Here is a 15,565-nt window from a genome sequence, read left to right on the forward strand (position 1 = left end):
GCATCTCCATTCTCCCCCAGTTGGTTAGACTATGCTAGAACCATCAGAGCTTCGGGATTGGTGAGACAGATGCTAATTCTTGGGGAAGCCCCAGAAAAGTTAGAGTGCTGGATGCATGAGTTAAGTCTGACTCTCCTGGCAGAAGCTGAGAGCTGGGATTTTTTAATATACTCACTCTGTGCTGAGCAGTGGGCAAGATCAACAGCATGTACTGCCCCAAGCTACTGCTTCTGTTCTCCCCCACGCAGCTAAACTGTGCCAGGCCTGTCAGAGCTCCAAGACCGGCAAAACAGAATCTTGTCCTCAGGAAGCTGCCTCTGAAAATCTGGGATAGTATAAATGCAAACCCACTCCTTCCCTCCAATTGATGAAGTTGGGACATTGGAGGTATCTTCCTGATCCTGTGACATTGTGACAGGGGCAAGATTTCTGGTAAAAGGGTATCCTGAATCCCCTTAAAAGCTTCAGTGAGCCTGGTTTTGCATTTTCCTGGGGTGCAAGAGACTTTGAATTAGTTTTTGATTTTTCTCAAAAAGGATTTTTCCATGAATTGTCAATGATTGGTGTATTTGTGGATTTCCTACTCTGCCATGTTTCTGATGTGACCCCTAGCATTAAGTATTGATGCATGCTGCCATGTGGATGAATCTTGAAAAAATTAGGCTAAACAAGAGAAAGCAGTCACAAAAGACCCCATCCTTTGCCCCTCCCCACACACCTAGATAACCAGTCTACTTTGTACCCATAAAAATTTGCTTATTGTGGACACTTCATTCAAATGGACTTGTGCTATATGTGGTCTTTTGTGACTCATTTCTTTCACATTGCCTTATGTTTTCAAGATTTGTGCATGTTGTAGCTTGTGTCAGTACTGGATTCTTTTATTGCCAGATAATATTCCATAGTGTAGATATACCACATTTGTTCATCCATTCATCAGTGATGAACATTTGGGTTTTTAAATATCTTTACTGTTATGAATAAAGAAGGTGCTATAACCATTCATATTCAGGCTTTCATAGGGGCATGTGTTTTCATTTCTTTTGTATATTCATATTTGGCATGAAATTGATAGGTCACACAGTAACTCTGTGTTTAAAATTTTGAGGAACTGCTAAATTTTCTCCAAGATGGTTGTCCATTGTACATTGTATAAGGCCATGTATAAGGATTCTGACTGTTCTGTGTTATTGTCTGTCTTTTTGACTACAGCCATCCTAGTGGGAGTACAGTGGTATCTTACTGTGATTTTCATTTGTGTGTCTCTAGTGACTAATGATATTGAGCATCTTTTCATATACTTATTGCCCATTTGTGTATCTTCTTTGAAGACTTTTTTTTAGTTATACCCATGTCCCTTATCAAATCCATGATTTGTAAATATTTTTTTCTCCCATACCATGCATTGTCTTTCATTTTCTCCTCCCATTTGTGTTGAGATTTGTTTGTCTTGTGATTTTTGATTGTGAGTTTTTATCTGCAAAACCTTTCTGTGAGAGTTCACTGTAGCCCATTTTCAAGGAACATTTCTTTTCAGTGAATATTTGTGTTTACTTGTGCCAAACACCTAAACCTGTATCCTTAAATAGCAAGTTAAAATAAAATTCTCATTTTGAGGTGTGGGAAAATACAAAGAATTAAGTGACAAGTGAATCCTTGTTAAGGAAACATTTAATTTCATCTATACCAAGAATCAAGTTTTGGTAACATTTTTTTCTTGCTGTCTGCTCTGCTAGGCAGGCTTTCTTCTAATACTCTCTTTTTTTCTTTTCAAAATCTGAGCACTCAGCATGGCCTCCAGTTGGTCTCTATCCCTGTTCAGACCCAATTCCCAATCCATAGTACTCTCCTAAATTTGTAGGATCTCTGGGCAATAGCATTCTGTAGATGTTTTCAGAGTAGTAAATGGTTCAGTGCAGGTTTATCCTCCTGGAACGGAGCTCAAGCTTCATATTGGGCCTCAAATGTAATTTGTTTACTTTCTTTTAACATTTTGAATGGATTTTAATGGTTCTTTTAGATGTTTCTAGCAGTCTTAGATGTTTTGTAAACAGAGGGGCTCAGGATTTTGAGTGTGCTATACTATAGAAACAAAACTCTCATGTAATATTTTATCAGTTGGAGAATAATCCCATGTACCACTGGATGTATATTTTACCTTATAAATGGTTATGGTTTGTTTAATATAGGGTGTGCTACAATGTAAGACTGAGATTTTATGTTTACCATGTATGAAGAGTTGAATGTAATTGCATATAGCAAACATTCTGAACTTGCTTTATTTCTTCTCTTCCATTTAACTGAAATTTTTCATGTATTCCATTCTCCTTTGCTTTAATTACAAGGCTCTAATGCTTGTAATTTATTAAAATACATGAGCACCATAAGCCCTTGTGTACTCTTAGTGTTTTTAACAGTTTCTATCTTAGAAGAAGATAGAAGAAGTCTATGTATTGCTTAAGTGTAGGTCAAATTGAATAATATTCTACTATAATAAAATAATTCATATTTTCTTTATTCACTCAATAAATATACATGAAGTACTGGGTGCCAATATGTATGTTAGATACTGGAAATACATGGAGCTTACAGCCTTAAGACAAAGTGGACCTTTGTCCACTATAATTATACAAGTATTGCTGCCATAACTTGTGCAAAGGATGGAAATCACAGCATGCTATAAATGATTTTAAAAAAAGAAACCTAGGGGTACCTGGGTGGCTCAGTCATTAAGTGTCTGACTTTAGCTCAGGTCATGATCTCATAGCTTGTGGGTTTGAGCCCTGGATCAGGCTCTGTGCCTGTAACCTACTTTGCATTCTGTGTCTCCCTCTCTCTTGGCATCACCCCACCCTCCCAACTTGTGCTCTGTCCCTCTCTCAAATAAACATGTAAAATAATTAAAAAAAAAGAAATCTAAATTGGCCAAAGACATATAGGAAAGGGGTTCTAAAATCTAATATTATGTCTGGGTTGTATATTTTAGGAGGAATTTAGCTGGATGGAGAAATGATGGAAGATCATCCTAGGTGAAGGAAACAGCCTATAAATAGTCCTAAATTAATATGCCTGATATTTTGGGGGCACCTGGGTGGCTCAGTCAGTTAAATGTCCAAATCTTGATTTTGGCTCAGGTCATGGTCTCATAGTCCTGAGATGGATCCGGCATAGGACTCATTGATCAGTGTGGAGCCTGCTTGAAATTCTCTCTCCCACTCTTTCTCTGTCCCTCCCCTGATTGCACATGGGTGTGCTCTCTTTTTCTCTAAACACAAAAACAAAACAAAACAAAAAAACAACCACAAAAACAAACAAAAACAAAAAACAAAAAAACCAACAAGAACAAGCAAACAAAAAACAATTTAAAAGAGTCATCTCTGTACCCTTAAAGAAGTGCATAAAGAACATCTGGGTCGTGCAGCCTAATATGGAGAAGATCCTGTGTTCACTGAGCAAGTCTGTGATTATCTTTGGCGTGGTGACAGTGGAGAGACACACATCCAAAAAAGATTTCCAAGGAGGAAGTACATGGGAGAATGAAGTATGGAACTAATGTCACTGTGACCATAATGAGAATGTTCCCCCACACAGTAGCACTGTAGATTAGGGAGAATGTTACAAAGAAGAAAATTCAAGGTTCCTATTGTCCAGAAAATCCTAGTAAAATAAATTCAGTCACTACAGATCCATTTTTAAGATCCATTTACTTGATTCATAGAGGATCCGGAAGTTCATTTATACAAAGAGAATAAAAAAAAAAATAAAGCCACAATTAGCACTGATGTTTTACTATTTCTAATTGATGATAATAGTTGGTGTTATGAGAATACATAATCTTAAATATGTCGGCATCACCATCTATAATTTGAAATTATTTTATGGGCCACATTCTGAAACAATATTCTCATAGTTATGCAGCAATTAAAAAGTATTAAGAGAGTGGAAGTTTTATTTTCTATTATCTTATTCATTCAAATGATACTCTTTTGTCAATTGATATTGACCGTCACTAATTTGCTCCCTTGGACAAATTGGATAAGTAGCTATATTAGTATTTATTTTGCCTTTTATTATCACAATTATCTGTCTCCTTGTGAGATTATGTTACAAAAATATATAAGGAATATATAATTTGGAAGATGAGATTGTGTTATCCTGTATCACGGAAGTTATTTTTTTTAAGGTTATTCTATGTTTCTGAAATAAACACACACCTGGAAGCTAATTTATACATGAAAGAAAGCCTTCCAATTCATTAAAATAATTTTGCTTTTTAGTTTCTGTTGGGTAGTATACTGAGAATTTTATGAAACATGTACTCATCCTCAGATCTTTATGAACTTCTTTTCCTAATACCTTGTATTACTGTTGTTCACAGTGCAAAGTGTGTGTCTTCTGTGTAAATGTAAGTGGTGGGTAAGAGTAAATAATGAAATGATTCAACCCTAACATATAGAGTTTGCTCTGGTTATGACATGTCATACTAAATTGTCTTTACTTGGCTTTTTAGACATTATTCATAGCATCTAGAGTGATCAAAAATGATCAATAGCTATTAAGTGATTATTGTGTGCTAAACTCTAAATGTTTCATATACGTTAACACATTTAATGCTCATAAGAATCCCATGAGGTGAATAGTATTATTATCCTCATTTTGCATATAAAGAAATTATGGCATCGAAGTATTTAATGATTTACGCTGTTACACAGCTACCAAGGGTCAAAGCTGGTATTCAAGCCTGTCAATCTAATCCTAAATCTGGGCCCGTATTAAGATGCATATTGCCTCCAAAATTAAAGGAATGTATATTTATGGTCTAGTTGTCAAATATGATTGAATTCATGTGTTCCAGTAGAATTCCTTAGGAGATATGATTCAACAGGTATGTTGGAATCTTTCTGTGTTACAGTTAATTAGACTGTATTTTCTTATATAGGATGAATCAATGCATGTCTAGAGACAATATAGAGATACACAATTATCAAGTCAAACTGGCAATAAACCAAGTAAAAATATTTAATTTAGTACATGGTGTATATAACATATTGTAACAATTTTAAAAGGCTGGTGACCAATTCCAAGTGACACTTTCACATACAGCTTTAGTCTTGGTTGCTATTATCTTGAAAACACTTACAAAGTGAACACATTCCTTATGATCAGTGAACAAAAATGACAAGACTCAGAGAATATGTGAGGATTTGTAGGAAGAAGAGAATAAAGAACAGTGAGTAGGAGGAGTGGTACGTTTAGAAAAGGGACTGAATTCAGATGTAAAGATGAACAGGAAGTGTCTGTTCTCTTTTCTCCAATGACCTGTAATGTTCTCCTTGTTTTCATTTCTACTCAGGCCCTTGTCAAAATATCCTATCACCATTATCCAACCTTAATTCATTGCTTTCCTACCTTAGATATTTTTAAAAACTGGATAATCATACAAATTAGGGAAAATAAAGATGAAAATGGTGTTCTTGTAGGTCAACCCCCAGGAGGACACAGAGTGTATGCTAAATGATGATGATGGTCTGGAGGAGCACACAGAGGACAGCCACGCACCATGCCCTCTTTGAAGGTCTGTGTTACGTGATTATCAGGTGAGTGAGCAGGAATTTTGCTTTGGAGACCTTTATGACAGTAATTTTAGTAGATGCACTTTGAAGAAATGATTATTTGATGAATATAGCAGCTACAATTGGGGATGAATACCTTTATTACATGGAATTTCATGCCCCATGATACACTGACAACAGAAAAACTTGGATGTGAAATTAATACAGTTAAGTATATTGTAATTAATAGGAATAAAGCCTACATTACAGCTTTAATTTGCCCTTTCATTTTGTTTGAGAGGGAAAGCTGGCATTCATTTATGTTGATAGCTTTCCCAGGATTTGTTTCTCTTATTCCTCTCCTTCTCATCCCATGCAAGTTTCTAAAATGGTTTCTTTAGTTCTGCATTTAATATGTGTGTTGTTAGGAGTGTACAAAGACAATATAATAGAAAGGAAAGGAATTATATAGTTTAGACAGAAATTCTATTACAGGAGAATTGTCTTCCTCAAATCAATTGCATATTTTATATATTTTATTATAATTGAAGGTATAATAATTATATGTTAGAGCTGGGAGGTCCTTGTAGTCATGTACTTCTTACATCTTATTTAGCAAATGAAAAATCTAGGTCCATAAAATTAGATACCACCTTGAAGGCTGGAATAGCAAAAGAGGAAGAGAAATTACCCATAATACATAAATGCTGCTGGGACAGTGTCACCATTACTGTGTTGGGACTTCTAGCCTATTACTGAGTAAGAATGTAAGAGATCATGCACTTGATGAAGCTTTAGGAGCCTTGGACCCTTCCACCTTACTGATGCTGCTGAGCCCTCCAAAGTATTTCTGGAGTCCATGGTTGCCCGGTGGCCTGGTGGCTGGATACTCTGCGGCCACAGCTCAAGGCAGAGGAATGTAAAGTTTCCCCCTTTTTCCTGCCTTCCAATATCATGTTAATGTCTTCCACTGATAGAACCTGATACTAGTAAGTTTTAAGTTTACAAGGAGTTCAGGAAAATTAATTTTCAGGCTTGTAGCTATCTACTAAAGAGAGGACTGTAGAAAAGCTAATATGGGGCAGCAAGTCACAAGAAATATTCTGAATCCTCTTCCCATTTTGTTGCTTAGATTCCATACACACCACTCCACCTTTATTTAAATTTCCAATCAAAGATAATTGCTTCAGCTGAAAGATTCATTAATCCTGCATACAAATTAAGACATTCTTATCTTTTCTCCAAATGGAAAGCTAGAAGTTTTCATAGCTTCCTATATCCATCTCAGTGCCGTGTTGGGATCTTCTGTAGCTTAATCATAATCCCACAGGATCATTCCATAGCCTAGAGACTAAATGGTAAAGTTAATCACCAGCATCTTCTTGGTGAGGAAAAATAAAAGAAAAAAAGAATTTGAAATTTCTTTATAAATACCATAAATGCACAGTTATCCTAGTACATATTCAGAAAGAAAATATTCTTGGTTTCTACCATCAGCATTTTACTAATGGGTTGGGAAACTCAATTGTCCATGGTTGTCTTCTTTTACTGCCAATTGCTTTCTTTTTTCTGGTCAGCTAATAAATCTGATGATAATGATTCTTTATTTGGTGGGGTGAACCTGATGTAAAATTTTATTGGGTTATATCATTCTCATTTACTTAACTGAAATATACTCATTTACTTTACATATAATAAATGTACAATATTATATTAGTTTCTGGTGTACAATATGTTGATTCAGCAGTTCTATACATTACTGTACATTACTCAGTTTTCACTAGAATAATTGTAGTCACAGTTTGTTATCTTTGTGCACTGTTGGTGGAAATGTAAATTGATGCAGCCCCTGTGAAAAACATTTTTATTTACTTTTATTACTTGGTATGCAAATATTATGAAACACCACAGAGAATCGTTTGAATCTCATATATGATCTTTCCTATTCTATTGAGGAACACTAAGCCTAGTTCACCTTGATTATTGGGATCATTCTTTTCAGTTGACTTAATAAACTCTTCTATTAAATCAGAGGTATGAGGAGACTGAAATGGCTGGGACTTTTTTACTTTCAGGTCAACGGGAATTTTTTGTTTGCTCTTGTTGGGAGTTATTTATTGGGAACATGTGGCAGGAACAAGAATAAATTTATGAATGTTATTAAAATTTAGATAGAAAATCTGTTGTAAAGGCATACATAGATGTTGAAGTTAGAGTTTAGATTAGATTCTCTGTTTAGTGCTTGTTATTTCTGTGGCAAGTTCATTAAATTTTGTAATGCTGAGTTTTCTACTGAGAATATGTTAATAATATGCTCTATTTTCACCATTATAATGTTAAGAGAAAACACATGCGAAGTGCCTCATCCATGGTTAAAGCTCAGTAAATATCTGAAAACAACAAAAACCTGAAAATTACAACATACATGAATGGGATTATATTGGAAGGGTTTGTGTTTGGATACATAATTCAGGATGTTTTATTGCATATATATGTTGTGTAGGGAAGGATTACCAGTTCTCAAGATGTGACTTATATTTCATACAAAATCATATGCCTCAGTGTCTTTGGATGATGGTGGTGGCAACAATGATGATGATGTCTTTCATGATTGTAATGTTTCAGTTAAAAGGTTGATCTGGGACTCACATGCTTGTTCTTTATCCTTCTTATTGCTTTTCTCATGTTTTTATTCCTGAACGTGTAGATGATTTGATTTAAAAGGGGAGTGAAAATTGCATAAAACACAGAGAGGATCTTATCTATGGAGATCTTGCTGAATGGCCATATGTAGATAAAGCTGCAAGGTCCAAAGAACAGCACCACCACTGTAATGTGGGCTGAGAGAGTGGACAAAGCCTTGGAAGACCTGGTGGAGGAGCGACGCCAGACAGTAATTAGAATGATGCTATAGGAGACGAACAGAAAGGTGAAACAGAACAAAGTGAGTAGTCCACTGAATACAATGACCTATAGCTCCAAGATGTGTCCATGCAGGCAAGTCTGATGACCTGAGGCAGATCACAGAAAAACTATTCACAACATTGGGACCACATAATGGTAAAGGCACAGTGAACACCATTTGGCTCACAGTGTGAACAAAACCAGTGGTCCAGGACAGAATTGCAAGTCCGATGCGAATACAATGGATCATGATATTTTTGTAATGAAGGGGTTTGCAGATTGCAGTGAATCTATCAATTGTCATGGCTACAAGCAACATCATCTCACTTCCGTGTAAAAGGTGAAGGAAGAACATCTGGGCCATGCAGTTTTATAGGAGATAGCCTTATATTCACTAATTAGGTCATAGATCATTTTAGGAGTAGCAAGGGAGATCAGGGACTTATTAAAGGAGAGGTTCTCCAGCAGGAAGTACTTGGGAGAGTGTAATTGAGGGTCCAGTTTTACTACAAAGATAATGAGGTTACCTAATACAGTGACTGTATACATAATGGAAAAAAAAAAATAAGCAAAGCTGTCACTCATGAAATTCTGTGAGGCCCAGCAAAATAACCTCAGACACCATGGAATGATTTTTTTTTCTCCATTTGTTTGATTGTTAGTATATGAAACCTAAAAAAAATAGATTAAAGTCTATGAGTTAAAGTTAATATTCACTTAACGTTGCTTCCTAAAATCCACCAAAAGGTGCAAAAAAAAAAAAAATCAAAAGTATTGAACAACATTGAATCCAAAAAAATTTTTAACATTTATTTATTTTTGAGACAGAGAGAGACAGAGCATGAATGGGGAAGGGTCAGAGAGAGAGGGAGACACAGAATCGGAAACAGGCTCCAGGCTCTGAGCGGTCAGCACAGAGCCCGACGCGGGTCTTGAACTCATGGACCGCGAGATCATGACCTGAGCTGAAGTCAGATGCTCAACCGACTGAGCCACCCAGGTGCCCTTTTTAAATTTTTTTTAACGTTTATTTATTTTTGAGACAGAGAGAGACAGAGCATGAACCAAAAAGTTTTTTAAAAAGAATGGACATAATTTCTTACCAAAGGTTATGAGGAACTTCTGTCATAGACCAAGATAACTGAAGAAAATTGAAGCCAGCAATACATAACTCATATCTGCACTAATCTTGAGTAAAGTGGTATCTGAGTTGGTAAAGAAATTTACAAGTTCCTTGCCCCCTTTTTAGAGGGTAAGGAATAGATTTTTTGACCCTCCATGGGCAAAGAGGAGGACACTTTCCTCTTGAAATCTGTTTTTAAAATGCATAATAGTAAGGGGCATATCAGTTAAGGAGAGGCCAACTGATTTTCTAACTGAAAAGCAGGACCAAGAAAAACAAAATTTAGTAGATGGAATATGGAACATTGAGAATCTAGGAGTCAGTCCTGCAAGTGCTGCTGAAAGTCAGGAGAGCAGCAATAACAAACACTCTGAATTTTAGACACTTGAATCTATGGTTGGCCACATGGAGATGGCTTCTTACCTTCCTTTACATAAGGTAGAATAAAGGCTTCGATATATGGGCTCTGACTTTACCTCCCTGCCTATGAATTGAGTAGATTGGAAGGTACAGTACTCAGACTTGGCACAAACGGATGCTTGCTGCTGGCTTTTCACTGTCTCAATTTACTTTTTCTGTCAAGTGGCTGAATATTCTAACAAATTTAGTATAACATCCATATCATTTATAAGGATAGTATAATTGTAGAGCTCTGATAAGCAAAGGGGGGTGTCTATAGGAAACACATCCATGTGGTTGAATAAGCTGGATAATTTTCTTTTGTGGGAGATTGCCTTGGGCACTGTATATTTAGCTGCATTCCCGGCCTCTATTACATGCCAGTAGTATCCCCGTGTGTGTGACACCCAAAAAGGTCCACACATATTGCCAATGTCCCTTGGTTGAGAACCACTTATATATCCTATTGGGTCAATAATTAATACAAATATAAATATTTAAATACTAAATATGAAAATTTAAATATATAAAAATTATTAATAATTGGAAGAAGAGTTAAGATATGACCTATAACCAAGAGAAAAAAATCATCAAGAAAACCATATTCAAAAATATTTAGATGATGAAATTTTAAATTAAAGTTTTTGAAATAGATATTTTTAAATCAGGAACTTATAAGAAGACAGAATCAGAGAAAAAATGAAAGCTATAAAAAAAAGGATGGTATGGAATTTTTCAGGCTGTAAAATACAGGATAGAAAATGAGAAATTCCATTTGAAAGACAAAGGAACATCAACAACAAAAATCACTCTGGATAGAAAATAGAAATCATTGAAACTAAAGCAAAAGCCAAAAAAATTGTGGAAAAATTTAACAGAGCCTCAGTGACCTATAAAAAATATCAAGTGACCTAACACTTGTAGTATTGGATTCAGAGATGACAGGAAACAAATATTCGAAGAAATAGTGTTTAAAAACTCTAATGAATAAAGTATCAATTCACAAAACAAAATTAGGTTTGAATTCCTCAAGAAAATCAAAGAAATCACTTCAAGACGTATAATAATTGCTGAAAATGAGCAATTTATAAAATTTCAAAATCCGTCAGAGGCAAAAAGATACATTATATACAGAAGAACAAAAAATGAACAGCTCTACACTTTTTTTAAACTATGCAAACTCTACTTAAAATAGGAAAAGAAAAAAAAACCCTCTCAAACTAGAATTCTATACCAAAATTAAGAGTGAAATAGAAACATTTTTGAGCAGGTAGAAGATTAAATATTTCATGGCCACCAGAAATGTTAAATGAAGCTGTAATGACAATTTATTACATTTATAATATGTACAAATAAAAGGATGACATAATAATATAGTACGAAGGAGAGAAAGGATAGAGAAGTTCAGTATATGTGAATTGATAAGATATTGTTTGAAGGTATTCTAATGTGATAATTCAAAATTGCATCATATAAACTGCAGAGAAACCATGAAAAAGAGGAAGTGGGCCTGGATGAGAGAACAACAGAATAGAAGGAAGGAAGAAAGGAAGGAAGGAAGGAAAAAAGGAAGGAAGGAAAAGGAAAGGGAAGGGGAAAGAAAGAAAGAAAAGAAAAGAAAAGAAAAGAAAAGAAAAGAAAAGAAAAGAAAAGAAAAGAAAAAAGAAAGAGCAGTTAGCTAAAATAACCTTATATGTCTAGTAGCTACTAGCTTGGACAGCCTAGGTTTAAATGTATTTATTTAGTTTTTGAAAGAGACAGAGACAGAGTGCTTGTGCACAAGTGAAGAAGGAGCAGAGAGGGAGAGAATCCCAAGCAGGCTCTGCTCTATCAGCAGAGTCTGATGTGGAGCTTGGGTCTGGATCTCACAAACTGTGAGATCATGACCTGAGCCAAAATCAAGTCGGATGCTCAACTGACTGAGCCACCCAGGCTTGGACAGCCTAGGTTTAAACCATTTGATTCTTTCCTGGTTAGATCAAAACACAATCCTTGGTTATTGATATAGTTTCCAAAATGAAGCCTGTTGCTCTTTGTAAATCAGCCACAATAAGCCCTAAAGGCAGCAAAACTCTGAGGAAGAGGGTAAGGGAAAATTTGCATGATAGATGCTATCAAGTACCCTTACTTAGCATTGTAGGAGGAATTAGGCTTATGGGTCATTGACACCTTTAGATGTTGATAGTCTCTTAAACTAGGGGTCTTGCTATGTGAGCAAATAAATTGGCTGTAGGTAATTGGAAAATAAAAGCCACTCTCATTTCCAGCTTTCAGTTACACAAACATTTATGGGAACATGGAGGAAAATTAAGACAAGCAATGTAGAAACCACCCAAAAAAGACCTCGTGCTGAGCCAAGAGGTTGGAATGCTAAGGTTTTTGTCAGATGCTTTCCCTAAAGCATTTACTGAACCAGCTACTGGAAATAATTAAATAAAATGGCATGGAAATATCCAAACAGCAAAAACGTAGGCGTACTTCTCTCATACCCACTGAGGCCATTAGTCTAAACACTGTGGACTTAGCGTCCATCTCATGATGATTTTAGACAGATTTTCCTGAAAAGAAGAGTCTGCACAGAGCCAGCAAAGGATTATACTGGACTCCTTCCAGAAGCCTCAGTGGTGTAAAAATGGGAATTTAATAGAACTGATGCCTATTCAGTTCTAGGATTTGCTTATCCCTTTGTAAGCAATCCTTCTTGCTCAACTATAGACCCCAACAGCACTTTCTTGAGGCATTGACAATGACTGAAACATTCCAGCCCCCAGACCAGAAAAGCCCTGATAACAACAGAATGCCTAGAAGACATCCCCCCCATGTCCCCTTCCTTGCCCATGATCAGGAGCTAAACACATACTGATCCCCCCTGTGATTACATGCTCCCTTTCTGCTGTCTTGCATGTACCCCCTTAAACCTCTCCTAGAAAACTCTAGGTGTCTACCTTGCAGGCAGAGAAGTGAGTTAAGGTTTGAGCCTGCCAGCTCACACAGCTGCAGGCACCTGAACTAATTTTTCCCTTTTCCAAACCCTTGTCTCTTGGGTTATTGTCTTCTCTTGCGATGAGAATATCCAAGTTTGTTTGGCAATAGTATTGGCAAACCCAGCCAGGATTTATGCTTTCAACTTGTCCAGTCCACTCAAGGTTCTCTGGGATGGATCAGTTGACTCTAGCAGCTAATCAGGGCTCACCCACTGATTTCCTGAGTTATTGGCTGGGTGCATGGTTCCTTATTGGTCTTACAGAAGCAGCCACCAAGAATACCGTTAAAGGTTTATAATAGTGGAGATCTATGAGTGTATTTCATGTGGAACAACTCTTTGATCAGAAAAGGCACTTTACTGTTACTAATCTACAAAAAGGACCAAAGAAACATTGAATTACCTGGCTATGTCACATTTCTTATCACACTTGGAGCAGTGGTCCTATTGAAAATGGAAATAGGCAGTTCAAAATTACTTCAAATACAAGTGAAGAGAGGCATGGATGTCTGGCTAATATTATTGGGTAAATATATGTTTCAGGCAGATGTGAAAGACAGCCTAGGGGATACTCCACAGGAAACATTTCTTAGAACTGGAGGTGGGAATAAGGAAATGTGGAGACTGCAATTCTCCAGCTTAATATCTTTATATCTTCAGTTTTGGCAGACCCAGTTATGCTTACAATAATGCCAGGCCTAAGTTTAATATAATAATTATGTAAATGGTAACTATATGTTTGTGATTGATCATTTTTAAAAATGTTTATTTTTAAGACAGAAAGAGACAGACAGCACAAACAGGGGAGTGGCAGAGAGGGAGACACAGAATCCGAAGCAGGCTCCAGGGTCTGAGCTATCAGCACAGAGCTCAATGCAGGGCTTGAACCCACAAACCAGGAGATCATGACCTGAGCTGAAGTCAGACCCTTAAGCAATTGAGCCACCCAGGCACCCCTGTGATTGATCCTTTTTAATATTCTTAAATAAATTTTATATTAGAACACTCTAGACCTGGTAGTGGGTTTTATATTCCTTTTCCTAACTGTTGTCCATAATAAGTAAAACATACTAGTTTTGGTAAGTATGCAATGCCAGAAAAAGTTTTCTCTTGTAATTCAGGGAAAACAACATGGCATCTTTAATAATTCCCATTGGTATTTGATCATCAGTTGAGTATTGTTAGGTCTCAAAATACGTCACTTATTTATGACCACTCTCAATATATATGACTATTTTTGGAGAAAATATTTTTGTCATTCTTTTAGGGAAATACTATTATTTTTGGAAAGAGAAGCACTCCAGGTTTCAGTGTGTCTGACTCAAGTAATGTTCTAAAACACTGTAAAACTGGTAAGTCATAGAGGAAGTTTTAACATGCATTAAAAAAATATAGAACCATTTCTAGATATTGGCTTTTAATCCCATTGTTAATATGCAGAATCAGATGTGAAAAGTCCTTTAGAAGCTGAACACAGATAACATTAGAGAATTCTAGAAGGCATTGTCACTCTAGTTGTCATAAAAGTACAGCATATTCACATTATAAGTGTGATAGCATGGGGCAAATTAAATAATTGAGTACGCTTTGTATACTTCAAGTGATGTTATTTTCCTTTTGTTAAAGAGTTTCCATTTCAACTTCATAATGTCCATATCATCACCAATAAACATTTGAGAGCATTGTCAATCCATGTCAAACAGTGACTCCTCAAGAAGTAAGTGACCGAATGAATTCTTTGCTTTTGTTTTCAAAGAAATGTGCTATTCCCTGTCGGGCTAATAAACCTACCCAACCTAACACTTCAGTTTATCCTGTTCTGTTAAACAAACAACAAACAAACAAACATCATCAGCTCAATTAACAAATATCATGTGGACAAGAACATGATTTTTGGCAAACCTGACCTAACCCATAATTGCTTTTATTTCATATTCTTTTGTATTAAGATTACAAGCACTTTTAAAAATACATTTCAATAGAGTAAATCACTCATATATTCTCAGGTAATTGGACACATTGTGTTCTGTAAATCTAGCAACTCATAGATCAGTCATAATTTGTGGTTTCATAATTTGATGCCTGTGATATCCTGCAAGTAAGTTTCTACTTCTAGTACTCAGTTCAACTGTATTTTCTGTACATGAGTCTATGCATTAGAATTAAAATGTTGATTTCAAAGTTTATATATTTTTCTCCTCAGCCATTTTATATAGTTAGAAAGTTCCTTATAGAAAGAAGAAAGCTAAGGAAATTTCTGTGGGAAAGGGGATCCTAGGCAGGTAATCAAAATGATTCCTTTCAAAACATGAACTTTTTCTCTTTTCTCTGTGACCCCTTGCCCCCTCCACACAAGATTGTGTGTGTGTGTGTGTGTGTGTGTGTGTGTGTGTGTGTGTGTAGGTGATTTAGAGTTAGAAACTTATATGTGAATGTGGTTTAAAGGAAAATTATAGATTACTGCAAGTTATACTATGAAAACAAAACAAAAACCATACAAAGTAGAAAAATTCTTTGACTTTCAATAAACCTATCTATGGCACAGTTACATATCACTGATGCATTTTTCCAAGTATTTTTAAAATTCCTGTCTGCTTTCATTCA

General features: G+C 35.9%; 1 pseudogene; it reads right to left on the minus strand.

The window, feature by feature from the left end:
* Positions 1–8,177: 8,177 nt before the first annotated feature.
* On the minus strand, positions 8,178–9,041 carry LOC101096898 (annotated as a pseudogene).
* Positions 9,042–15,565: the final 6,524 nt, after the last annotated feature.

Source organism: Felis catus, chromosome B3 (assembly GCF_018350175.1).
Source record: "Felis catus isolate Fca126 chromosome B3, F.catus_Fca126_mat1.0, whole genome shotgun sequence".
Taxonomy (NCBI): Eukaryota; Metazoa; Chordata; class Mammalia; order Carnivora; family Felidae; genus Felis; species Felis catus.